The 27,350-nt window shown below is 45.1% G+C and overlaps 1 pseudogene; it reads right to left on the bottom strand.

Annotated features, from left to right (window-relative positions):
- Positions 1–1,850: 1,850 nt before the first annotated feature.
- On the bottom strand, positions 1,851–2,977 carry LOC140711163 (uncharacterized; annotated as a pseudogene).
- Between the last annotated feature and the right edge of the window lie 24,373 nt (positions 2,978–27,350).

Raw genomic sequence — 27,350 nt, 5'->3', positions numbered from 1 at the left:
CTCACGAGATGATACTCTATGGTAAACTTTATGTACTTAGGAATTAATACCAACTCATTATTAGCAAAAAATAAACATCTTTACATCAAGAGTAGTTTTTCCTTTAACAAGGAAAGGTGGAATGTGTATAATGAACAAGGGATAATCAAAATTTTCCAAATGAGGCTAGTAAGGCTATCCCAACAATTGCCAATCATTATTCACTGGTCCATTAATCACAGGGCAATACATACAAATGAAACTTACCTGGCCAGGTGTGGTGGCTCATGCCTGTAATCCCAGCATGTTGGGTGGCCGAGGAGGGCAAATCATGAGGTCAGGAGTTCAAGACCAGCCTAGCCAACATGGCGAAACCCTGTCTCCACTAAAAATACAAAGAATTAGCTGGACGTAGTGGTGGGCTCTTGTAGTCCCAGGTACTCAGGAGGCTGAGACAGGAGAATCGCTTAAACCCAGGAGGTGGAGGTTGCAGTGAGCTGAGATCGCACCACTGCACTCCAACCTGGGCAACAGAGTGAGACTCCATCTCAAAAAAAGTTAATAATGAAAGAAAAAAATTAAACTTACCTCCATGTTAGAAAAACATCAAAATTCAACCATGAATCCAGCACATTATCAAATCAGTAGACAAGAATTCTACCAACAAACAATATCATTATCTATGAAACTCAAGTACTACTGCTTAAAGAGCATTTACAGAACTCTCACCTCAAGGGTTCCCTGCAAAACAAGGTGAAATACATACTCAAGACTCTTTAAGAATGAGCCACGGAAAAAACAATATACTTGTAACTTGTGTAACATTTCATACATTTTTTCAAGCACTACTCGATAACTAATTTGCATCAGGCTTTCCAAATTAGAAAAGCTTCACTTATAGAACTTCTTTCCTGTGGGAGTTTTCACATGACGTTTCAATTAAATGTGAAAACTGAAAATATTCTTGCAGTTTCTAAACTATTAGAGTCTTAATCCTGTGTACGTTCTTGTATTTACAGGGTCCAGCCAGCTACAGTGTGCATTTTCATAGGTCCTTGAGTGGGTATGAGAGAAATGAAACATTCCCACATTCTGGACATTCATAGGGTTTTTCTCAGGAATGAGCTGGTGTCTTCATATGGAACTAACACAACTGAAGGCCTTACCACAAATTTAGATTCAAAAGGCTTTTCTCCAGTCTGAGGCCTCCCAAATCTTCAAAAACAGGAAAATCTGAAGGCTTGGCCACATTTCCTACATTCTTAAGGTTCCTCTGCAGTGTGAGCCTTTTCATGTTTATGAGGGAATGGGAAAGAGTAAATGTTTTACCACATTTCTTACATTCAAGGGGCTTTATTTATTTGTTTGTTTATTTTGAGATGGATTCTCACTCTGTCGCCAGGCTGGAGTGCAGTGGCACAGTCTCGGCTCACTGAAACCTCCGCCTCCTGAGTTCAAGTGATTCTCCTGCCTCAGCCTCCTGAGTAGCTGGGATTACAACCATATGCTACCACATGCAGCTGCTTTTTGTATTTTTAGTAGAGACGAGGTTTCACCATGTTGTCCAGGATGGTTTCGATCTCCTGACCTCGTGATCCGCATGCACAGGGCTTTCCCCCAACCCCCCATTGCTTTTTATGTCCTTGAAAAAGAACTAAGACAACTGAAATGTGCCACCATGCCCAGCTAATTATTTTTATTTATTTGTTTTGAGACGGAGTCTTGCTCTGTCGCCCAAGCTGGTGTGCACTGGTGCGATCTCGGCTCACTGCAAGCTCTGCCTCCTAGGTTCACGCCATTCTCCTGCCTCAGTCTCCCGAGTAACTGGTGTTAGCCACCGTGCCCGGCATTATTTTATTTTTTCTAGAGACAGGGTTTCACCTTGATGCCCAGGTTGTTTCACGCTGTTTTAATCCGGGCTGGTTATGAACTCCTGGGCTCAAGCAATACACACTCCTTGGCCTCCCAAAGTGCTGGGATTATAGGCTGAGTCACTACACCCAGCCTCTATATCATGACTTCTTTCATGGCGAGTAAGATGACTGGAACGAATGTAGGCTTTACCGCATCTCTTACATTCATAGGGTTTTTCTCCAGTATGAATTCTTTCGTGGAGGTGAAGGGAACTGGGACGACTGAAGGCTTGGTCACATTGTTTACATTCATAGGCTTTCTCTCCCATATGAGTGCTTCTATGGTTACAAAGGGAACTCAAATGACTAAAGGCTTTGCCACATTGTTTACATTCATAAGGTCTCTCTCTAGTATGAATGCTTCCATGGTCACGAAGGGAAGTGGAACAGCTGAAGGCTTTATCACATTTGGTACATTTATAGGGTCTTTCTCCTGTGTGAGTCCTTTCACGCGTCTTAAAAGAACAAGAAAATCAGAATGTTTTTCCACATTCCTTACATTCGTAGGGTTTCTCTCTAGTGTGAGTTCGTTCATGTATTAGACAAGAACCGGAAACAGTGAACGCTTTACCACATTGTTTACATTTATAGGGTTTTTCTCCTGTGTGAGTTCTCTGATGTCTTTCAAATGAATTGAGAAAATAAAAAGCTTTCCCACATATCGTACATTTATAATTAGATTTCCACTGTGCATTATCTTGTGTCTTCTAACACCTGGAACAGAAACGAAGAGTTTCCCACACTGTTCACGTTTATATTGCTTCTCTCCATATGGTTTGTATCCTGAGTGAGCTAAGATGTGCCTGTTAAGGAGGGAATGACGTACAAAGACTTTTCCACAAATACTTCATTCACATTGTTTTAATCCAGCAGAAATGTTCTCATTCAGATCAAGCATTGGAATTTGGCTGACAACTGTCCATACTGACTACCGTCTTTGTTTTCACACAGTCTCTGTATCATATGATTTCTGTAAAAAAAATGTAAAGCATATAATTATTGCTTGGTTTAATAACTTTCTACTTACTAATAGGTCTTGGACTTACACTGCTACCAATACCAAGGAAAATGCTTTTTTTTTTTTTTTTTTTTTTTTTTTTTTTTTTTTTGCCATGACTGAATTATTTGAAAGTAAATGGGTTACTACTGAAAACACAGCTACCACCTGCATGGCTATGACCAAATTAGTAACATTCATGTACACAATTTTGTAGTACTATTTTCAAGTAAACTGTTTTCCAAACACTGACTGCTACACTGAAGCACGTTACATTTTGGGTGAACTTTTTCTAAAAAGAAATAAATTTCAAGTGACTCTTATTTGTTTTGATCGCTTGTTTTTAAGTTCATGACAAGCTAAGATTCCTTCAGAGGACTTTATTTCCTCTTCTCCGTGCAAATTATCTTATCTCTTTCCCAGATTTTTCAAAGTGATCTTCAATATTCTGGCCTTTCCATTTGTTTCCTAAAATACAGACCCACAAAATTATCATAAATTATTACAAACTATAGAAACATTACTAGATTTCATGTTCATTGTACACAGTGCCCATGCCTGATTTCTTCACCAAATCATTCCCTTACCACATTCCAAATCACAAATAGCACTGATGATAGGGAAATACTTCTGTAATTAAGTGAAATGTGTTGTCATTCTCACCTACAGAAGCCAGGTTCCTGCAGGTTTCCTGCATCACTTCTCTGCAGAGAAACTTCTGAGAAGAATCTAGCAAAGCCCATTCCTCCTGGGTACAGTTCACAGCCACATCCTCAAAAGCCACGGGGTCCTAGAACATCCCCCACATGTGGATAGAAGGATGGGTGGAACTGACAGCACTGGGAATCTATACTCAATCCATAAGCTGTTTACATGATTCTAAAATTTCAAGCATTTATTCTGTGACTTGATTGTCACAACTCTTACTCTGTTCACACATACTCCCTCCCACACAGCAGTACGAATGCTAGAATTGAACTATTCAAAAAGGCAACAGCAAAGTAGAAACTCCCATCTTATTAGAGAAACCAGGGCGTAAGATATGTTGCTAGGAGTTACCATTTAACTTCACTTTGTACATTTCTAGTATCTGTCATAATAAAGTCCTACCTGATGTGCATAAGAGAGTTAATATTATAAGTCTTGAGACTACTTATTCTTAAAAACGCCTGCTCGCAAAGTTCCATCTTTGTTTGTATTAGTAACTTACATTTTGAAAGGGATTCCACCAACCCAAGTAATAAGAATGACTCACTGCATCTAAATGGCTTATATTTGCCAAAACTTTTTCTGCTGAAGGTCTATTATTTTGTGTCACTGCAGTGGTGCTTAGGGAACCAGACACCAAAACACAGTCTGAACACTAAGTGTTCAATGAGTTTCCCTGGTAGACAATATTTTACACATGCTGTCACTTGTTAACTGAGGAGTTGAGCCCATGTGATGTGATTACACCAAGACAGAGTAGGCTCATTAGATTTAACTGAGTAGTAAATAAAACCAATAATTGATATTTGGTAATACTAATGCCACAATTTTAAAAATTTCTTTTGCACAATATCAAGGTAGAAAGGAATAAGAGGAAATGCGACACACGTTTTTTAAAATGACATTTATATCACCACTTCCAGATGTTATTCCTATGAAATCACAGAAATTCCCAACTCAGGTTGTTTTTGGGCAAGAAAAACTACTTTTTCTTACGTAGTAAAAATGACAAATGTCTAATGATTTTTAGTCATCTAAAAAAAGAGGGATGGCTTGTCTAACATACTTCTAAGATTTTCAGACGAAAATATTCAGGACAGCACAGTGTTAGCAGAGAGATGAGCAAGCAGATCAAAGGGAAAAAAAAGTGTTAATGACCCAGCATTTATATGGAAAGTTGAGGAATGATAGAGTAGGCACTGTAGAATAGAAAAAGAAATCACATACATTTTAAAATATGAGACAAACCAGGCTGGCATCTACTTGGGAAAATGCATTGCATTCTTCTCTATTCCATGAACCATAATCAACTTATTATATATTCAAATGTGAAAGATAAAACCAGAACACTTTCAGAAGTCACAGGAAGATTTTTTTTTTTTTACGAAGGATTAGGCAGAATTTCTTTTATGTAAGAAAACAGTAATAAAGGAACAGACAAACTCAAACATTAAAATTTAGGGAATAAAAAGAAAATAGAGTGGGCAGGGCATGGTGGCTCACGCCTGTAATCCCAGCAGCTTGGGAGGTTGAGGAGGGCGATCACCTGCGGTCAGGAGTTTGAGACCAGCCTGACCAACATATCAAAACCCTGTCGTTTTGTTGTTTGTTTGTTTGTTTGTTTTTTGAGACGGAGTCTCACATTGTCGCTTGGGCTGGGGTGCAGTGGCAACATCTTGGCTCACTGCAACCTCCACCTCCCGGGTTCAAGCAATTCTCTTGCCTCAGCCTCCCGAGTAGCTGGGATTACAGGTGCCTGCCACGAGGCTCAACTAATTTTTTTGTATTTTTAATAGAGACAGGTTTTCATCATGTTGGTCAGGCTGCTGTGGAACTCCTGACCTCATGATCCACCCACCTTGGCCTCCCAAAGTGCTGGGATTACAGGCCTGAGCCACTGTGCCAGGCCTAATACCCCATGTTTACTAAAAACACAAAAATTAGCTGGGTGTGGTGGTGGCTGCCTATAATCCCAGTTACTCAGGAGGCTGACACAGGAGAATCACTTGAACCCGGGAGGCGGAGGTTGCAGTAAGCAGAGATGGCGCCACTGCCACTGCACTCTAGTCGGGCTACAGAGCAAGACAGTGTCTCAAAAAAAAAAAAAAAAAAAAACCCTCAGGTATCCAGATAAGAGGATACAGATGTGTCCACTGTCATAAATTCTTCACCATGCTACAAGAGGGAAACTGACATTTTGGTGAATCTTTGTAAATCATCAATTTATCTATCACACTTTTATTTCAGCGGTAGCATTGACAAAGCTAAGTCCTACAATTCCATTTGAAATCACCTTTGAAAAGAACAGACCTTTAATACTACACTCACTCTGGGCAATAAATAAATACGAATTTTTAGCAAATAAAATACATCATATTACTTTGCCTCTTTGGAAATAGTATGTTTATCTTTCAAGCTGTACAGATTAAATATATCTCACAGTCAATGAAAAACTGAAACTCAAAGAAGTGGAGAAGTCTTTTCAAGGTAACAAATTCAGGGAGAGGCAGTGCAGACTCCAACACCTTTCTAAGTGTCACGGCAGGCCATTCTATCCCTCGGGACACCCATCCTGTTCAGTAAAGTACTCAGTGACCACCTAGGAGGCACTGGCACTGCTCTTTGTCCTCCTGTGCACCTTCAGTGCATTTTAATGTTCAGGTTCTTGCACATCCTCTCTGGGGTGGGTTTTCCTTGTCCTTTGGGACGGTTTTTCTCTCTTCACAAGTCTGAGACAATCTAGAGAGCAGAAACCATTTCTGCCTTTTCCTCTCAATATCACCATCCCATTGTCAGACCGTCAATGTGTCTCCGAGGAATAAAAACTCCGGCTGGAGGAACAGTTTTAATGACATAGCTTTAATCACATTACGTTGTATTGTCCATTCATTTTAATGTCCTAAAACTTTAGTAACCCCAAGGGGTCACCATTTTAGATGAAACTATACCAGGAGATTCCTCTAAGGCCAAGAGCATCCAGCTACTCCCCTGAGAGACTCTACCCTCTACCTCAGGCTGTCCTTGGCGATGAGATAACCCCGGGGCTGATACTCACTAGACCCTCCAATAGACATGGCCACAGTGGGTATCCTGGGTCATCCCCAGACAGTTCTAAAATACCAGGACTAGGAAAAGACAGGAGGGTGGCTGAGAACTCGACACCCTGTAAAGTTTTCACGTGGGGACCTCAACCTAAAGACATTTTGGTAATATGTACACTTAGGAAAGATGAAAAGAAGAGAGACACAAAGATTTTTTTTAACAGTAGAGTGTCAGATGATTTATTCTCCGCTTTCCTCTCATGTAAAGTGCTTGGAAACAGAACAATATTTTGACCAAGGTGGTTCGTGCCTGTATTCCCAGCACGTTACAAGGCCGAGGCGGGAGATAAATTAAAGTCAGGAGTTCGAAACCCACCTAGCCAACATGGCAAAACCCTGTCTCTACTGAAAATACAAAAATTAGTTGGACGTGGTGCTGGGAGCCTATAAGCCCAGCTACTTGGGAAGCTGAGGCAGGAGAATCGCTTGAACCTGGGAGTCAGAGGTTGCAGTGATCTGAGACTGCGTCATTGCACTCCAGCCTGGCTACAGGGCGAGACTCCGTCTCAAAAGAAAAATATATATAAATATATATATATATATAATATACATTTAAAACTATTACATGTAGATAGTATTTGAAGTCATGGGACTGACTGTAGGTAGAAACAAGAGAAGGCAAGGAAAGTTTTTATATTTATATTTATATATAATTATATAAAATTAATATACATAATTATAATATATAAATATAACATATAGGCTGGGCACAGTGGCTTACACTTGTAATCCCAGCAATTTGGGAGGCCGAGGTGGGCAGACCACTTGAGGTCAGGAGTTCGAGACTAGCCTGACCAACATGGAGAAACCCTATCTCTACTAAAGATACAAAAATTAGCCAGGCATGGTGGTGCGTGCCTGTAATCGCAGCTACTCAGGAGACTGAGGCAGGAAAATCACTTGAACCCGGAAGGTGGAGAGTGTGGTGAGCCCAGATTGCATCATTGCACTCCAGCCTGGGTGACAAGGGTTAAACTCTGTCTCAAAATAAATAAATAAAACAAGAAATATATATTTACGTCTAAATATATAATTGTAATACATAAATGTATATATAAATATACATTTATTATAAATTTATTGATATATGAAATATGCTTATTTCTGAGATAGGGTCTGGCTCTGTCACCCAGGCTGGAGTGCATTGACACTATCATAGCTCATTGGAGCCTTGAACAGATGGCTCAAGCAATCCTCCCACCTCAGCCTCCTGAGTGGCTAGGATTGGATGCACACACCACCATGCCTAGCTAATTTTAAAATTTTTTGTGGAGACAGGGTCTTCCTTTTTTGCCTAAGCTGGTCTTGAACTCCTGGGCTCAAGTGATCTTCCTGCCTCAGGCTTCCAATGTGTTAGACGTGGGCCATGCATTTTTTAATTTGCTGGTCTAATGCATTTTTTAATTTGCTGGTCTAATGCATTTTTTAATTTGCGAGTTTATATTATTTAATATTTTGAAGTACTGAATGTGTTGAACAACCAACTTGCAGAATTCCTGAACAAGGATGGTCAGCTCTCATGTCCTGGTTCAAATCGCCCCAGCACACCATGGCTAGAAACCTTTCAGCCAACTTCCACTTATGTGTCCCAGGGCAGGACAATGTCACTTGGCCAATCCCCACTAAGAGGGACTCTAGAAAGGCAAGAAACTATTCTGTTCTCTATAATGGAACCTCACCAGGGAGAAGGCAGTTGGGAGGGCCAGCTGGGCCCTCCAACCAGAAGCTTCCACCATCGACCCACTGCCCTAGAACTACACCGTGCTGGGCATTTGGGGCACTGTTATGAGCAAGAGTTTCCGTTTTTCTTCTCATGGGACCTTCATGCTAGTGGCAAGAGACAATTTTTTTTTTTTTTTTTGAGACGGAGTTTTGTTCTTGTCACTCTGGCTGGAGTGCAATGGTGTCACCTCGACTCGCTGTAACCTCTGCCTTCTGGATCCAAGCAATTCTCCTGCCTCAGCCTTCCGAGTAGCTGGGATTACAGGATTGCACCACCACATCTAGCTAATTTTTGTATTTTTAGTAGAGATGGGGTTTCACCATGTTGGCCAGGCTGGTCTGGAACTCCTGAGCCACTGCACCCAGTCAAGAGGGAGATTTTCAATCAATAACTATAATTGTGATGAATGCCAGAAAGAAGAATGTGTGTGATGGGGAAGGGACCTAAGTTATTGTCTCATATTTTAACACTTTCACAGGCAATAACTAAAAACTTAAAAGCTTAAAACAACACAAACTTTTAAGCCAATTTTGGCCAACTAGGAGTTGAGCACATTTTAGTGGGTCCTGTGCTTGGGATCTCACGCTAAGCAGCTGGGCTGCATCCTCATCTGAGGCTCCACCAGGGCAGAATCCATTTCCAGGTCCGCTGAGGTTGCTGGCAGAATTCATTTCCTCGGACCCGCTTGGCAAGGGCCCAGCTTTTTGCTTCCTTGCCTACGGGGCGCCTCCAAAGGTCTTTTCTCAGCATATCATCTCCCTCCGGCAGCGCCTGCAGGCGGAACATTTCTCTCAAGTGTGTGAAGGTGATGCACTGTGACAGTGACATCCCATTGCTTTTGCCAGGCTCTATGGGTTAGAAGCCAGTCACCGGTTTGCTCGTACCCAAGGTCAGGAAGACTATGCAAGGGCATAGGTTATTGGGAAGTCAGTCACTTTAGGGTGTGGCTGCCACCACTGAACTTGGTGAGAATTTAAGGGTTGGTAGGAGCTGGCCAGGTACAGGGGTGAGGGTGTGTCAGGCAGGGGTGAGGGCATGGAGGGGGATGCAGAGGCCTGCACCCTGGAATGTCCTTTCACTCCCTGAGGTTTTGTTCTCCTGATCCCTGAGTACATCCCAGAGCACAGTGGGGCCCTAGCAGGGGAGAGGTAGGGAAGCATGTGTTGTTCATCTGGAGACCTTGTTAGGCAAATCAGATTAGGGGCCAGGCTTTCAGTGGTGGGTGTGAGCGTGGGAGTGATGAGTGTTCAGGTGTGTGTGGGAAGAGCGATGGGGATGAGGTCAGCCTCAGCCACCATGAAGACCTGAACTGTGCATCCACCCATCCCAGCAGCATCCCTGAGTGAGTGCCTTCAGGGTCCAGGTCCTGTTTTACACAGGACCCAGTACCTGGGACCACAAGTACGCACCACCACGATCGGCTAAGTTTTTGTATTTTTAGCACAGATGGGGTTTCATCTTGTTGGCCAGGCTGGTTTCGAACTCCTGGCCTCAAGTGATCCACCTGCCTCGGCCCCACAAAGTACTGGGATTACAGGCGCGAGCCACCGCGCCCGGCCCTACTTCACTCCTAAAGCCCACCATAGGTGCTTCCAAATGTTTGCTGAATCACAAAGTGACTGAGTGAATGGGACTACGTGACTTCGAGCAGCAGGCAATCCTATTCCTTGGACCTCAGTTTCACTTTTTGTAAAGCAAGCCTGTCTCTCGCTCTCTGTCCTAAAAGCCTGAGTTCTGGGCTTGAGATGAGCGCGTCCTGTAGAGCAGACTGCAGGTGGACATAGAGCTGGGTCTTCTAGGAGGCCGGGATCCGGCCAGCTCTTGGGTCGGGTCCTCCCGCGGAACCCTGTACGCCCAATCCCAGCACCGCCCTGCCCAGCCTCCATTTGTTCCCCTAGGTCCCGCCCTCTCCGCGCGGCTCGCTCCCCATTGGCCGGGGGGCGGGCCCTGGGCGCCCGACTCCGCTGGGGGCGAGGCGGCGGGCGGCAGGCGGGGCCCTGTGCACCTGCATGGTGTGTGTTCCGGCCGCAGCCCCGCGACAGCTGCAGCTCCTTGATCCCAGCCGGATCCTGAGCGTGGAACACGGGCTGAAGCGGCGGCAGCGGCCCCGCCCCGGGGCTCCGTGGTTGAGGCTGCCTCGGCTCTGTCGGCTGCTCAGATGCGCTCCAGTAGGCCCAGGCGCCGCGGCGAGGAGCCAGCGCTCCGAGGCGGCGGCCTGAGGTGAGAACGGGCAACGAGGTCTCCGGACCGGGCGGGGGTCTCTGCCCCGGGCGTGGCGGCTCCGAGCTGGGTTCCGCAGGGTCCGAGGTCGGGATCCGGGGTCCTTGCGCCTGGGCTTTGTCTCGGCCTCGGGTGGCACCGGGGGCTTCGCGCCTGCTACGATATCGCGTGGGCCCGCGCGGGGGTCCCGGTCGCCCTGCCGGTAGGGGCCGGTCCCCTCTGCTCCCCGGCTCCCCGCGTCTGCCGCGGAGGGGACTGCATGGACCCGGGCGCTGGCTTCTGAGCCGAGATGGCGTCACTGCACTCCGGCGTGGGCGACCCAGTGAAACTCCGTCTCGAAAAAAAAAACCTGGTCAAGTGTTTTACCCAGCCTAGGTACGTGTGGTAGAGCCGAATGAAAGCTTAGAAAAAGACGACTTGAGAACTAGCCCAGCAGAGGAATCAGGCGGGATGTGTTGTTACTAAGTGAAATTTGCACCTGTTTTCTCCCAGGCCTCGTTGAGTTGTGTACAACAGAGAGCTCAGGTGTTGGGGGCAGTTGACCGGTTGAAGAATGCATTGCTATTATGGGAGAAACATTGGCCTTTGAAAAAGCAGAACTGGATCCACGTTCTTGCCTGGTAACTGTAACTATCATCTAGTTTGTAAAGGGGAACGCAGTTCACTGAAAAATTCTTATGACAGTGGGGAAAGGATTGGGGTGTCTGCATTGGTTTGTGTAATATAGGTCATATGAAAGAGCATTTAGGCTGGAGGGAGGCTTTTCATCTCTATAACTTTACTTTCACAGGACAATTCCATCATGATTTGAAGATTTTTGAGTGAAAACTACATTGTTCTGCTATGTGTTTCGGGGCAAATTTATACATACAATTTGCTTAAATATTTCAGATGATACAAGAATATATGTGTGGGGTAAAAAGCTGAAATTTGCATTTCCCCTTCTCTAGAAGTAACCATTGTGAATAGTTAAGTCTGTTTTCCAGCTATTTTGTATACTATAAATACACTGTGAACATTTGAGTGTATGTATACATGTATGTTACACACAGTTTTAGAGATGGAATATTGCTGTGTTGCCCATGCTAGTCTCAAACTCCTGGGCTCAAGTGACCCTCTCGCCTCAGCCTCCCAAAGTTTTGGAATAACAGGCGTGAGCCACCGCGCCTGGCCTGCATGAGTATATTTAGTAATTGCTAAGTTACTCTGTTCAGTACGTGTCTATTGAAGTCCCCCATGTGCCAAGCATTATTCTGAATACCCTATACGCACCAATTGACTTAACTTTCAGAACAACTCTCTTATTGTGGTCCTTTTACAGTGAGGAAACTGAACCACAGCGAGCCTGGGGACGTCGTCTAACATCAAACAGCCAGTGCTGTTGGAATTGAGGTTTGAAGCCAGACAGCTGGCTTCAGATCTCTTAGCTGTTATCATAGATGGCACACCCAAACCTTAGGGCCCTCCCAAGCCTTGCCTGAGCTCTGCGAGAGCCGTGTATGTGAGGTTTCTTTCCTCTTTCAGAACACAAGTCTTGGAATTGTCCCAGACCCTGGTAGGACCTCTTGAGGACCAAAAACAGGGATTCTTCAAGCCTGCCCCAAGGGCCAGATCTCTGATTTAGCTACTTGGAAGGTAGATGTAGAAGAAAGTAATTTTACCAGAACAAAAAGTCAGGATGGCTGGGCTGACTCGGCCAGACGCAGTGGCTCATGCCTGTAATCCCAGCACTTTGGGAGGCCGAGACAGGTGGATCACCTGAGGTAGGGAGTTCGAGAGCAGCCTGGCCAACAAGTTGAAACTACGTCTCTACTGAAAATATGAAAATTAGCTGGGCGTTTTGGCGGGTGCCTGTAATCCCAGGTACTTGGGAGGCTGAGGCAAGAGAGTTGCTTGAACCCAGGATGCAGAGGTGGCAGTGAGCTAAGATTATGCCACTGCACTACAGCTTGTGTGACAGAGCGAGACTTCGTCTCAAAAAAACAGAAGGAAAGGGAAGGGGAATGCCTGGGCTGACTCATAGGGAAGAGGCCCTACAGCAGCCGTAGGACCTTGGCCACTTGGGTGGAAAAGAAGGAAGGAAGAGCTTCACCCATGGCGGTGACCTGGACTGCAGAAACCACACTAAACAGTCCACATCCTGGAACCTAGCCACCCCATTTGCTTCTCTTCTCCTTGGGTAGAGGGTTTGGGCACTTTCTACCCTAGAGACTGAGCAGCGCAGCTTCTAACCAGGGTAGGCGTTTGTCTGTCCCTGGGAATACAGACAGCATTCTCATAAGCAGCCCAAATCCTCCTGAACAGCTTTTTGTAGGGTGGGGCAGGGCGGGGCCGAGGGTCATTTTGACTCATAGGTGCCTTTTCCACTTTCACTGTTGATGACTGTGTTACAGATGAAAGTTTTGTTTTTGATACTGAAGAGGGCTTAAGAGAGTGAGCTATTATGGCACATCTAAGTCTACTAAAATAGAACCACAGGGTAGTGTAGGAAAATCTCTTCTAAATTATGGATCACATATGGTGAACGTTAGAAGCCATGTGTACCTAAGTTGAAAAATCAAACCATGTCTTGTATTTGGGTGACCCCGGTAAGTCTGGATGCCACTGCGCCTTGTGTGAACACAGGATGCTGAGGTGTAGGGATCAACAGGCTTTTTCTGGACATCTTGCGCTTCTCCCTTGGGGTAAAGTGGGGCGGCAGTAGCAGCGCACAGCTGTAGGGCCCCTAATATTTGCCAGCTGGTTTACATGTGGGATTCCATTTAATGCAATCTTGGAGGTAAAATTATGTTATTGAAGATGAAGATAGAGGCTTAGAGAAGTTAAGAAAATTGTTCAAGGTCACATCATTTGTTTTGTTTCGTTTTGTTTTTGAGACAGTTTTGCTCTTCTTGCCCAGGCTGGAGTGCAATAGTGTGATCTCGGCTCACCACAACCTCTGCTTCCCAGGTTCAAGTGATTCTCCTGCCTCAGCCTCCCGAGTAGCTGGGATGACAGGCATGCGCCACCACGCCGGGCTGATTTTGTATTTTTAGTAGGGATGGGGTTTTTCCGTGTTGGTTACGCTGGCCTTGAACTCCCAACTTTGGGTGATCCACCCAACTCAGCCTCCCCAAGTGCTGGGATTACAGATGCGAGCCACCAGCATGGCCAAGGCCATGTAATTTCTTAAGTTGAAAGATGAAGTACTGGATGAACTCAGAAGTTTGACTTCAAGGCCCTTGATCTTTCCATAACACGTGGTTCCTTCCCTGGTTGGTCGGAGTGACTGAAGAACTCAAGGAAGCTGTGTTTTGTGGAAAGAGGACCTGAGGGGTGTATGGTCTTTCCAGGCTTGGAATCTGCCATGCTGGGCTTCTGAATTGTGTAGCTTGACCATATAGAGAAGCCCCTCATTTAAGACTTATTCTTTGAGGAAAATGAAGGAAGGCCACCCACATGAGACAGGCAGAGACGACTTTCTCAGAGCTGCTGTGGCAAGAGAGTCGGCACCGTCACTTGCGTGTGGCAGAGACTGACATGCAAGTGAGTGGCGGATGAGGAGTGGGGAAGCTTCAGGATGGAAAGAACGGCTCCCAGTGGAGGCTGTTGTGGGGGCTGGAGGCGGCTGTGCAGAAGTGGGGTGTCCTATGTGATTGGTTAGGGGCTTATTTGGCTTTCTCTGAATGATCCTAACTGGAAACATGGGCCAAAATTAGGGTGGCTGTCAGTTTTGAGTCAAGTCCTGGTCACCTGGGACAGAGTTGTGGTTTAGTCTCTGGGTTGTGGAGAGAGAGCAGTCTGGCTTCCTGTCTGATGTGCTAGCCTGGCTGGCCTCCTGGCTGTTGACTGTAGATAGGGGATTGGTTTCCTGGGTGGGCAGCTACAGGTTGTGATCTGAGTTCTGTCTTTCTACATATGATTAGGCAAGACCTGTTTGTATATTCAGTCCCTCATTTTTCTTGTCAGTAAAAATATCAAGTGACAAATTGGATACATTGGGAAGATTTTAGATGTCTGTGTCCCCTGGAGGAAGTTTTCACATTCACATTGAATCAGAATGAATATAAACAATGGGGCCCTTTATCTTGAAGATTTAAAAGAGGAAATCTTCAACAATACTACCTCGGCGCCATTGCCTCTCTGTCCATCGTTAGGGAATGTGTTTTTATGCACCGCCGGCTCATCGTCCACCAGTTTGTGGTTGATCCAGTTCTCTATACGTCTTACCTTGTGTGTATCTCATTGTTTGCTAGTGTTAGCTTTCCCCTTCATCAGTGTAGTTTATTTGTGTAGCCTCTGTTGGTAGGAAGTTATTTGTGGAATTTGTGAATGGAAGGGACCTTGGAGGTCTGCTAAGTCAACCAAGTGATTTTAGAGATAAACGGAAATACAGGGAAATTTTCCAGTTAAAATACAGAAAAATACAGGGAAATACAGGCAAAACCAGGAATAGAAAGCAGTGTTCTTTGTGCCACAATGTCACTGGAAGACAGCTCAATGTGGGCCTAAAATGCAGAGTAACTAACTTTCATTTATCTCTGCTTCTGACTCTTGCTTTCAGACATTTTAAATTGACCTAAATGTGTTAGCAGAAATATGAAAAGTCCTGACTTGTTTACATATAAGGTACTTTGTCGCCTACTCATTTGGTTGTTTTTTTTCAACAAGATTGAAAAGACATTGTTATAAACTGAATGTTTATGTCTCCCCCAGATTCCTGTACTGGAGCTCTAACTGCCTGTGTGATAGTATTAGGGGGTAGGACCTTTGGGAGGTGATTAGGGTTAGATGAGGTCATGAGCGTGGGCCCTGGTCTGACAGGATTGGTGCCCTTAGAAGAAGAGAAACCAGGCCGGGTGTGGTGGCTCACACCTGTAATCTCAGCACTTTGGGAGTCCGAGGTGGGCAGATCACGAGGTCAGGAGATTGAGACCATCCTGAAATCCTGTTTCTACTAAAAATACAAAAATTAGTTGGGTGTGGTGGCACGTGCCTGTAATCCCAGCTACACGGGAGGCTGAGGCAGGAGAGTTGCTCGAACCAGGGAGTCGGAGGTTGCAGTGAGCTGAGATTGTGCCACTGCACTCCAGCCTGGTGACAGAGTGAGACACTTTCTCAAAAATAAAAAGAGAAAGCAGAGAGCTCGCACTGCCCTGGTGTGAGGAAACAAGAAGAAAGATGGCTGTCTGCAAGCAAGGAAGAGGTCCCTGTCCTGGAACTGAGTTGGCCGACACTTTGATCTTGGACTTCCAGCCTCCCGAGCTGTGAGAAATAAACTAATGCTTAAACCACACAGCCTATGGTGTTTTTGATGGTATTTGCCTACGGTATTATGGCCATCTGATTTGACTGATACAGAGATGGTTCCAGAATACTGTAGCCTGTATCTGAATTGGTGATGCCATGAAAATAAATGTGGTAGTTCATTCCTTTATATAAAGATAGCGCTGTGAGCCGAGGGCCTTTGCTCATGTCTTAGTTGAGTCTTGTTTTCTTATAATAGCTTCCTAATTTCTCTTTTCCCCTTCTAATTTATATTATATCGCTGGATTAAATCATATATGGTATGATTTTATACTTTATGTCTATACAAACTTGTAGTGATTTTATTTCATTTGATTTGATTTTTGAGACATGCCCTTGCTCTGTTGCTCAGGCTGGAATGCAGGCGTGTCATGACAGCTCACTGTAACCCTAAATTCCTGGGCTCAGGTGATCCTCCCGCCTCAGCCTCCTGAGTAGCTGGGACTACAGGTGTGCTATCCTGCCTAGCTAATTTTTAAATTTTTTGTAAGGACAGAGTCTTGCCGTGTTGTCCAGAGTGGTTTCAAACTCCTGGCCTCAAGCAGTCCTCTCGCTCAGCCTCTCAAAGCACTGGATTACAGGCATGAGCCGCCACACCTGGCCCAGTGATTTTTCATTCTTAAGATCAAGGACGGGTTCCCTGGCTTGGCATTCAAGGCTCATGATCAGGGCGTGATATGCAAGTTTGAGTTTCAGTGTTTCCATTCCCGCCATCAGCCTTGCACTCCAGCTTGTTGCCTAAGCCCTGTTCTGAAGCCCAGCCTGAGAGCTGCACTTAGAATTTATACCTTCTCATCTCTTCATCGTCTTTGCCTATGTTCTTATCTCCATCTGGGCCATGTTCTTCACCTATGTTCTTATCTCCATCTGGGCTATGGTCTTCGCCTATGTTCTTATCTCCATCTGGGACATCATCGCCACACTTCTGCCTCTTTAAATCTTCTCCATCCTTCAAGACTTGAAATACTCACTTCCTTTACACGATCCCCGCTCTGACATCCAAGCTAGAATTAATCTTTCTTCCTTTGAACTCTGATAGTGCCTGTTTTTCATCCTTTAATTATACAGCAGTTCTGTGTGTTAGATATTATTTTCCCAGTTTTTCATAGTTACTTTGAAAATATTTGCTGTAGTCATATATTTTGAATATGTAATATAAGCGACATTCAAACGTACTGGAGAGTGAAAGGCAGTCCTACTCCCATCACTGCCCTGTGACCACTGTTGCCAGTTTTGGTTTGTTTGTTTTTCCAAGGCAGAGTCTTGCTCTGTCACCAGGCTGGCATGATCTCAGCTCACTGCAACCTCCGCCTCCCGGGTTCAAGCGATTCTCCTCCCTCAACCTCCTGTGTAGCTGGGACTACAGATGTGCTCCACCACGCCCAGATAATTTTTGTATTTTCAGTATAGACGAGGTTTCACCATGTTGGCCAGGATGGTTTGGATATCTTGGCCTTGTGATCCACCTGCCTCAGCCTCTCAAAGTGCTGGGATTACACGCATGAACCACTGTGCCCAGCCTATGTGTCTTGTTTTTAAAAAACACAGATGTTGGCATAAGATAAACACGGTTCTCCACCAGTTCCCCACTGGTAAGTATTTAGGTTGTTCCCAACCGTTTGGATTAATCAATGCTGAGTTGGACATAATTCTTGCATATTTGCGTGAATATGTTCATAGGATGCATTGCTAGAAATGGAATTGTGGGATCCAGGGCTCTGCGCATTTTAAATATTGATGGGTGTTGCCGGATTTCCTTCCGTTAGGGCCATACCGTTATCTCACTGTCAATGTGTAAGGGCGCCTGTTTCTATTTCCTTGCCAACAGTTTCCTCTCAGCTGTTTTCTTTGACATCACACACACACACACACACCCACACACACACATACACACACATACACACACACACACACACACACACACACACCCACACACATACACACACACAGATACACACACACACACACAGATACACACACATACACACACATACACACACACAGATACACACACACACACACACACACATACACACACATACACACACATACACACACACAGATACACACACACACACACACAGATACACACACATACACACACATACACACACACAGATACACACACACACACACACACACACACATACACACACATACACACACATACACACACAGATACACACACACACACACACACACCCACACACATACACACACATACACACACACAGATACACACACACACACACACCCACACACATACACACACATACACACACACAGATACACACACACACACATACACACACATACACACACATACACACACACAGATACACACACACACACATACACACACACACACACACACACACACACATACACACACATACACACACACAGATACACACACACACACACAGATACACACACATACACACACACACAGATACACACACACACACAGATACACACACACACACATACACACACACACACCCACACACATACACACAAAAATAGCCCGCTTGTTCCAAAAGCATGGACATTTTACATTTCTACTTACAGTGTGCGCACACTGCCTGAAGCTCTGTGTTGCAGTGATGTGTGCTGCTAGGATTGTGGCTCTGTTTTGAATTTGCTAGCCAGGCTATGGCTTTCCAGGCAGGTATTTCTTGTTTTGTTCATGCTGTTGCTGTCCTTGGGCTGTGTGAATTTCCCTCCACTGCCCAGCCAGATTTCCTTTCCGGTGGACGGGCTTAGTGTCTCATCTGGCAGCCCCGTTTCCTGGTGACCTGGGCCGAGTGTCTCATCCAGCAGCCCTGTTTCCTGGTGATCTGGGCGGAGTGTCTCATCCGGAAGCCCTGTTTCCTAATGACCTGGGCCGAGTGTCTCATCCGGCAGCCCTGTTTCCTGGTGATCTGGGCTGAGTGCCTCCATGAGAACTTGCACCCATCTTCTCCAGTAGTGCATCTTTTCACAGCAAGCAAAACATTTTCATCACTTTTCTAGTGGGAGAAGCACTAGTTCTTTTCTGGGCATCGGGAGACCTGAGTTTGTTCTGGTTCAAGCAACAGCTGGTGAGTTACCAAAGACAAGTCGCATCTGGTCCCTGGTCCTTTGCTTTATAAGTAGAATCACAGTCCGAGTGGGCATCACTGCCCTGGTCTCTATGTGGTGCTGAGTGTTGTAGGGATGATGGCTAAGTGTCAGGGTGCATTTCCACCACTGGGGGATTACAGGCCAGCCAAAGACACAGGAGGAAAGCTAACAGCCCCGGGCAGGTACACAGAACCAGAGGAGTTTGGAAGGGTGGTTCCAAGCTCCGTGGTGTGATTGATGTGATCACAATAAACATTTTATCTCTAAGTCTTGGGCCATTGGATCAAGAGAAGAGAGAGCTGGTGTTGAGTTGTAGTGAGAGGTGCGTGGTTCGTGTGCCTGCTGAGCCTGGCTTGGACTCAATTCCATTGAGTCCCATTCCATTTTACCTTCTGTTTCCACCTTTTTCATGCTCCTGCTTGTTTCTCCAGAAAAAAATGCAATAAATTCCTTTCAAAAACTTTACAAAAGCCATAGATGCTTATTGAAAATAGTTCAAATGATATGGAAGGCAGAAAGATAGTGAGTGTTTTTCTGTTGTGTGTTTGGATGAATGTGTCTTTGGGGTAGTCACTATTAACACTGGGTGTATTTCCTTCCAGATCTTTTCCAGTGTACCTACTAATATGTATGTACACTTTGTAAAACACAAAATAGTACCTGATAAACACTGAGTCCCCCTACTCCCACTGCGCAGTCTACGTGGACATCCTTTCATGGTGATACGATGAGACCTGATCGACTCCTTTTGTTCGCTGGAGTGCTAGGTACTAATAGCTACAGATAACTCACCTTCAGTGGACGTTTGCCATGTGACAGGGTCTGTGCTCCAGGCAGACTACATGAAGTGGGTCTTAAGGCTTTTTCCAACAATGCTATGGGTGAACACAGTAATTGTTAACATTTTGCAAATGATAGGATTGCAGTAGAGAGAAGCAAAGCTGTTTGCTCAAACTCATGGCACGATTCCCAACAGAGAGAGAGAATACTTTTAAAACAATTGTTGTTATAGTCAGGTGATTTATGATCATTTGAAGAAATAGTGCATTCAGTGAATACATTTCAGGGTCTGGTACAGTCTGGGAGCTGTTCCTGAAAATGCACTGGGCTAGAGGTAAGGGAGCGGTCCATTGGCCCTGGGCCCCTAGTGCAAGGAGGGAGGTGCCGGGGAGAGGGGGCATGGAGAAGAGGTCTCTGAACAAACCTTGCAACGTCCATTTCTGCTGAGTCTGGTTCAAGGTGTGACTCTTGACATGTACACTTTTCAGAGATACTTGGTTTTGATTTTTATCATGGCTCACCTGAGCAGCCATGGTTTCGAACTGCCTGGAGATGTGGTCTGGAAGGCCAGTGCTATGGCCATCCTTCCCGCTCCTGCAGGAGGGGAGTCATCCTGGGACTAGAGGGCTTCGCCTGTAATCAGCTATCTCATAATAAGTGGATTTGATGCTGGTTTCGCTAGGTCAGGAAATTTCCCATTTGGAAGAAAAACTGATACTTGTTTTTGGGTTTTGCTGAGGAGCCGCAGGGTTTAGAGCAGGGACTGGAAGTTTGTTGAGACACACGTGAGTGCACTCAAACATCTTCCATGAAACATGGAAATAAAGGCAGTGTTCCAGAGAGGTCCCTGGCTTTAGGATATAAATATTTCTGTAACAGAATGGTACTGGATGTCTGCTGTATTTTTTTCTCTGCTATTTTGGCAAGTTTTATTTGGGTGTGTGTCTCCTGTACAGAAGGTATGACATCAGTTTTTGCCACCAAGTATTTACAGCCGTTGGTTACCTCCTATGTGGGTCACTTTTGTGCCGTGGTTTCTTTGAGGAAATTGTAGGTCTCCTACCCAGAGCACATTGCCCATTTCAAGGTGCTCCTGGTTTCTGAACACCTGTGGCAGTGCCTTCCATGTGGGTGAAGCCCGCCGAGAAAGTACCACCACCCCCAGGAGGTGGGGACTGGTGATTGCCTCAGTGAGGAGGCCGGGGATGAGCCCTGGACTAGAACTTGTGACCGGCTGCTTTTCCTTCCCCTCATCCCCCTCCTATTTTTCTACCACCCCCACTTTTTAAAAATTTCTTATAAAAAATTAAGCAAGTATTTTGGTTTCCTTTATTCGCTATTCCTTGCTAATCGTATGCAGAATGAGCCTGGGAAAGTGGAAAGGAAAGTTGTACTTAGCTTCAGATGATCCTACCAGCCCCGCATTGAGGGGCTTCCGCCAGGCGGCATTGTCAAGTGGCGCTGTGGAGGTTCTCCTTTCAGTCCTCAGCGTTAACCAGCAGAGGCAGGTGGCACTTATTCCTGGTTAATGTTGAGGAAGTTGAGCTCAAAGTGGCTAAGGAAACTTCCCAAAGTCACATAGGAAGTAGCAGAGTAGAACCAAACACAGATTGTCTCTGAATCAGGCAGGTCGTCAGATTCCAAACTGGGCTCTTAATTTTTGGAGGTCAAAAAGCTGAACAGACAAAGCTATTTCTTTCTTCTTCTTCTGCTGCTGCTTCTTCTTCTTTCTTCTTTCTTCTTTCTTCTTTCTTCTTTCTTCTTCTTCTTTCTTCTTCTTCCTTCTTCTTCTTCTTCTTCTTCTTCTTCTTCTTCTTCTTCTTCTTCTTCTTCTTCTTCTTCCTGCTGCTGCTGCTGCTGCTGCTGCTGCTGCTTCTGCTTCTGCTTCTGCTTCTGCTTCTGCTTCTGCTGCTTCTGCTTCTGCTTCTTCTTCTGCTTCTGCTTCTGCTGCTTCTGCTGCTTCTGCTTCTTCTGCTTCTTCTGCTTCTTCTGCTTCTGCTTCTGCTTCTTCTTCTTCTTTCGTCTTCTGCTTCGTCTTCTGCTTCGTCTTCTGCTTCGTCTTCGTCTTCGTCTTCTTCTTCGTCTTCTTCTTCGTCGTCTTCTTCGTCTTCTTCGTCTTTTGAGCTAGGATTTCGCTATGCTGCCTAGGCTGGTCTAGGCTCAAGCTGTCCTCCTGCCTTAGCGTTCTGAGTGCTGGGCTTACAGGTTTGTGTCACCACACCCAACAGAACAGACATTTCTTTAAAGAAGACATACAAATGGCCAAAAAATATGTGAGAAAAATGCTTAGAATCACTTATAAGCAGAGAAATGCAAATCAAAACCACAGTGAGGTATCATCTCACCTGTCAGGATGAGTATTACCAAAAAGACAAAAAATAACAAGTGCTGGCGAGGATATGGAGACAAGGAAGCTCTTACACACTGTAGGGGGCTGTAAACTAGAGCAGCTGGCTGGGCGTGGGGCGCACGCTGACATCCCAGCACTTTGGGAGGCGGAGGCGGGCAGATCACCTGAGGTCAGGAGTTTGAAACCAGCCTGGCCAACATGGTGAAACCCCGTCTCTACTAAAAACACAAAAATTAGCTGGGAGCGGTGGATCACACCTGTAATCCCAGCACTGTTGGGCGGCTGAGGTGGGTGGGTTACTTGAGGCCAAGAGTTCAAGACCAGCCTGGCCAACGTGGTGAAACCCCATCTCTACTAAAAAATACAAAAATTTGCCAGGTGCAGTGGCAGGTGCCCGTAATCCCAGCTACTCAGGAGGCTGAGGCATGAGAACCACTGGAACCCGGGAGGCAGATGCTACAGTGAGCAAGCCGAGATTACACCACTAACTCCAGCCTGGGCAACAGTGAGACTCTGTCTCGAAGAGAAAAAAAAGAAAGAGTAAGAGTCAGCTAAGGCACCCACTATGGCAAACAGTATGGAGGTTCCTCAGAATACTGCAAATGAAATTACAGTGTGATCCAGCAGTCCCACTACAGTGTAGATACCCAAAGAAAAGGAAATCAGTGTCAGAGGGGCATCCGCACCTCTGTTTCCTACAGCACTGTTCACCATAGCCAAGATATGGAATCAGCCTCGGTGTCCAACAGCAGATGATGGATAGAGAAAATGTGGTCTTTATACACAGTAGCATACTATTCAGCCATAACACAAGATGAAGTCCTGTTATTCTCAGCAATGTGGATGGAACTGGAAGATATGAAATAAGCCAGAGACAGATAGTTACACAGCACATATTCTCTTATGTGGAAGGCAAAAAAGAGTGGATCTCATGGAAGTTGAAAGTAGACAGAGGATCCTAGAGGGTGAGAAGGGTGGGGGAAGAGGGAGATAGGGAGAAATGTGTTAAAGGATACAAAACTCTAGCTGGATAGGAATAAGTTCTAGTGTTCTATAACATAGGATGACTACAGTTAACAAGAATATATAGTTTCAGACTGGGAGCGGTGGCTCATGCCTGTAATCCTAGCACTTTGGGAGGCTGAGGTGAGTGGATCACCTGAGGTCAGGAGTTTGAGACTAGCCTAGCCAACGTGGTGAAACCCCGTCTCTGCTAAAAATACAAAAATTAGCTGGGCATAGTGGTGAGTGCCTGTGTAATCCCAGCTACCAGGGAGGCCGAGGCAGGAGAATAGCTTGAACCTGGGAAGCAGATGTTGCAGTGAGCTGAGATCACACCACTGCCCTGTAGCCTGGGCAACAGAAGAAGACTTTGTCTCAAAAAAATATATATATGTATGTATGTGTGTGTGTGTGTGTATATATATATATATATATATAGTTCCAGATAACTGGAGGAAGAAATGATAAATGTTTGAGATGGTGGATATGCTAATTATGCTGATCACCTACAATACATGTATTATAACATCACCATGTGTACTACATACATATGTACAGTACACAATTATGTGTCAATTAAAAAAGAAAAAACTGAACTTAGATTGGAATGGCTATGAAGTAGCTAGCTTTTTCATATTTTTTATATAGACCCTAGGCATTTATTTTAAGTAAACTACCCTTGGCTTCAGGAAATGTTTAGTATTTGAATTTTAGCCTTGCATTTTATAATACAGAGAAGTAAAACTGTAGGCTTGCTTTAGATACAGTCACAGGGATTTGCCGTGATGACCTTTTTATGTAATAAGGGGAAAATATACCTTAATTAATAGGCATACATGCTCAGTTTTCTCCCTTGTACACATTTTTAGTTGTAGTCCCGGCATTGTGATACTTATGTAAACAGTATGAGATATCTTAGGTAGGAATCAGAATTTTAAGGTAACAATACTTAAAGTTATGTATTTTTCAAACTTCCAAACTGGATATTTTACATGTCCATTATATAACTGTAATTAAATTATCAAAAAGACAATACCTGTCTTTAATATGGGTGATGCTCTAGCTTTTCCTTTCTTTTCTTTTCTTTTCTTTTTTTTTTGAGACAGGGTCTCACTTTCTCCCAGGCTGGAGTGTAGTGGTGCGATCATGGCTCACTACAGCCTCAGCCTCATAGGCTCGAGAGATCCTCCCACCTCAGCCTCCCAAGTAGCTGGGACCACAGGTGTACAACACCATGCCCAGCTAATGTTTAAAATTTTTTGCAGAGACAGGGCCTCCCTCTGTTGCTCAGGCTGGTCTGGGATTCCTGGATTCAAGTGATTCTCCTGCTTCATCCTCCCAAAGTGCTGTGATTAGAGGCATGTGTTACTGCCTGGCCCCATATAAGTGGGATGATGACTTGAGCCTAGGAGTTCCACACCAGCCTGGGTAACATGACACAAGACCCTGTCTCTACAAAAACTAAAAAAATGAACTGGTCATGGTGGCACCTGCCTGTGGTCCCAGCTACTCCAGGAGGCTGAGGCGGGAGGATAACTGGAGCCCAGGAGTCAAGGCTGCAGTGAGCTCTGATCTTGTCATTGCATTCCAACCTGGGTGACAGAGTGAGACCTTGTCTCTGAAAAAAAGTGGCTACCTGATTATTCATAGGAAAAAAACCTGAACTCTGCTCTAAACCTCATACCTAGTACAAAAATTAACTCAAAATGGATCATGGACTAAAATGTAAAATGCAAAATAAAGAAGAAAAGAGGAGCTAGAGACTGGGAGAAACTATTTGCAAACCACATGTCTGATAAAGGCCTCATATCTATAATATATAAAGAACTATCCAAATTCAGCAGTGAAACTGAATCATCTAGTTTGAAAATGAATAAAAGACCTGAAGAGACATTTCAGATAACATATAAGCACATGAAAAGCTGTTCAACATCATGAGCAATCAGAAAAATGCACACTAAAGCCACATCACTATACACCTATCAGAATACCTAAAATAAAAAGTAGTAACAAGACCAATGCTGGTGAGGACGCAGGGAAACGGGATCACTCACACTTGGCTGGTGGGAATGGAAGACGGTACAGCCATTCTGGAAAACAGCTTGACAGTTTCTTAAAAAACTCAATGTGCAATTGCCATAGGATGCAGCACTCACATTCATGGGCAGTTATCCCAGAGAAATGAAGACTTATGTTCACACAAAAGCCTATATGTATCTGTTCATAGCAGCATTATTTATAAAGGCTAGAAACTGGAAACAGCCTGGAGACTGCTCAGCAGGTGAATGGTTAAACAAACTGGTGCACCCAGACCCCAGATACCACTCTGCAGTAGTTAATGACATCCTTGTTCATCAGTCTTTCAAACTAGAAACCACCATCATGTTTATACCCCTTTTTTCCATCCTGGGTCTGAGTGGACTTCATTTTGTATTTCTTTCCAATGCGTTTCCCTCTGTCCTTTCTGGTTGCACCTCATTCCTCATTTGAACCGTTGTAAGAGCCACCGAATTGTTTCTCTGCCTCATCATGGAATCCTTTCTACACTTCATGCCCCGCATTGCCATTGGAGCAATCTTTCCAAAACATGAACAAACTAACTTAAAAGAAATATCCCAGGTAGCCTTCCAAATAAGTATAAGCTCTCTGTTAGAAGTTTGACTTCTTGTCTATAGGGAACCCCAGGACTGTAGAGAGACGGATTTGCTGTCTGCATTTTAAGATCAGGCAGAAATCCCTGGAGGGGCCCATGTGGAATAGTGGCACAAATACCAGTTCTAGAATCAGAAGCCCTCATATCCTGGTTCTAACACTAGCTGGATGTTCTTGAGAAAGTTTTGGTTTCAAACCTCAGTATGAGGAAGTATACTCAAGGGATCACACAAGGCTGCTGGGAGGAGCAGATGAGGGGCATGGTGAACATGCTGTGTAATCCGTGAAGTACGTCTTATGTGTGAGAAGTGGAACTGTGTGGATAACGGTTATGGAATCATTGTATGAAAACGATGGAAAGCACATTCGTAGTTCTGCCTGATGATACCACTGGGCACCTGTGTTGTACGTGACTGCAACATGGGTGAGGCCCGGGTCAGTACAGCTCACAGTTTGGTTTTCATGCAGTTAGAAAGGCCCGAGAGGACCCTTCCCTCCCAGCTGTAGGAAGGAGGCGGCTGTCTCCTGCCTCTATTTGGTGGGAATGTCTGTGGCTCCTTGGGGACAGGAATGCAGGGAGTGGGGGAAGAAATCCGGCCTGACTGCTCGCTAGTCACCCTTCCCTCAGGAAGGAGTGGAGGGGTCATTTCGTGGTAACTTGCCAAGTCTTTCTTAACTCATCTGCTCTTTGAAATGACCAGCATGACAAGTAAAAGACCCGTTAGAGACAGATGGGCTGTGTGTCCCGTGCGTTTATGGCTTTGTGGACTCAGAGCTGCCAGAACTCGATAGCTTTCTGGGGAACGGTGGGTCAGCCAAGGGGCTGAAAATAGTGAGAGGAAGAAAATCCACCCTCACTGCTCTGGTCTGGAGTGATTACTGAGGAGAGCGGCATGGAGGGCCCAGCCGTGGGGTCCCTCTCAAGCACACCCTCACCGCAGTGGGAATGCGGGTCTCAACCTCCCTAGGCCTCCGTGATTTTCGTCTGTCACATACTCACCTCCAGCAGGGACGTCTATGGTGATGAGATGAGGGAGCATCCTAGCACATGTGGCACTTAGTAGGCTTGTGGTGAGTGGACGCTGGCGTCAGTGGAACAGGAGACTGGGCGCTGCATGTGGACGCACTCACGTGCTGGTTGCATGAGTGGACAGAGGGGAGAGGGACGCTCTGCCGTTCTCCTTTCGGTCTGTCACTCCCGCTGTTGTGAACAGAATCCGTGAGTGTATTCTGTTGCCCCAGTCTACTTGGTAGGCTGATTGTTCAATTTTTTGCTTCCACTTTTGATTTCTTAAGAATGGGAAAAGGAATACTTCAGTTACTTTTCTGGTTGATGGCATACTTTCCTTGATATCACCTTAATGCTTTTTAATTTCTATGTATTTTGGATGCTGGAGCTTGCCTGACATCTGTGTTTTTATGCCTCACCCTCTCGCGTAACTGTTGGCCACACCAGGAACAGAGAGAAGTGACCAGATCGATTGGTAGCAGGGCTAGGACTGGAATTCTCCAGCCTTTTAATGCCCAGCAGAGC

This window comes from Chlorocebus sabaeus, unplaced genomic scaffold, assembly GCF_047675955.1.
Source record: "Chlorocebus sabaeus isolate Y175 unplaced genomic scaffold, mChlSab1.0.hap1 unalloc_scaffold_236, whole genome shotgun sequence".
Taxonomy (NCBI): domain Eukaryota; kingdom Metazoa; phylum Chordata; class Mammalia; order Primates; family Cercopithecidae; genus Chlorocebus; species Chlorocebus sabaeus.
Note: the sequence above shows the minus strand (reverse complement) of the source record. Positions and strands in the feature narration are given on the sequence as shown.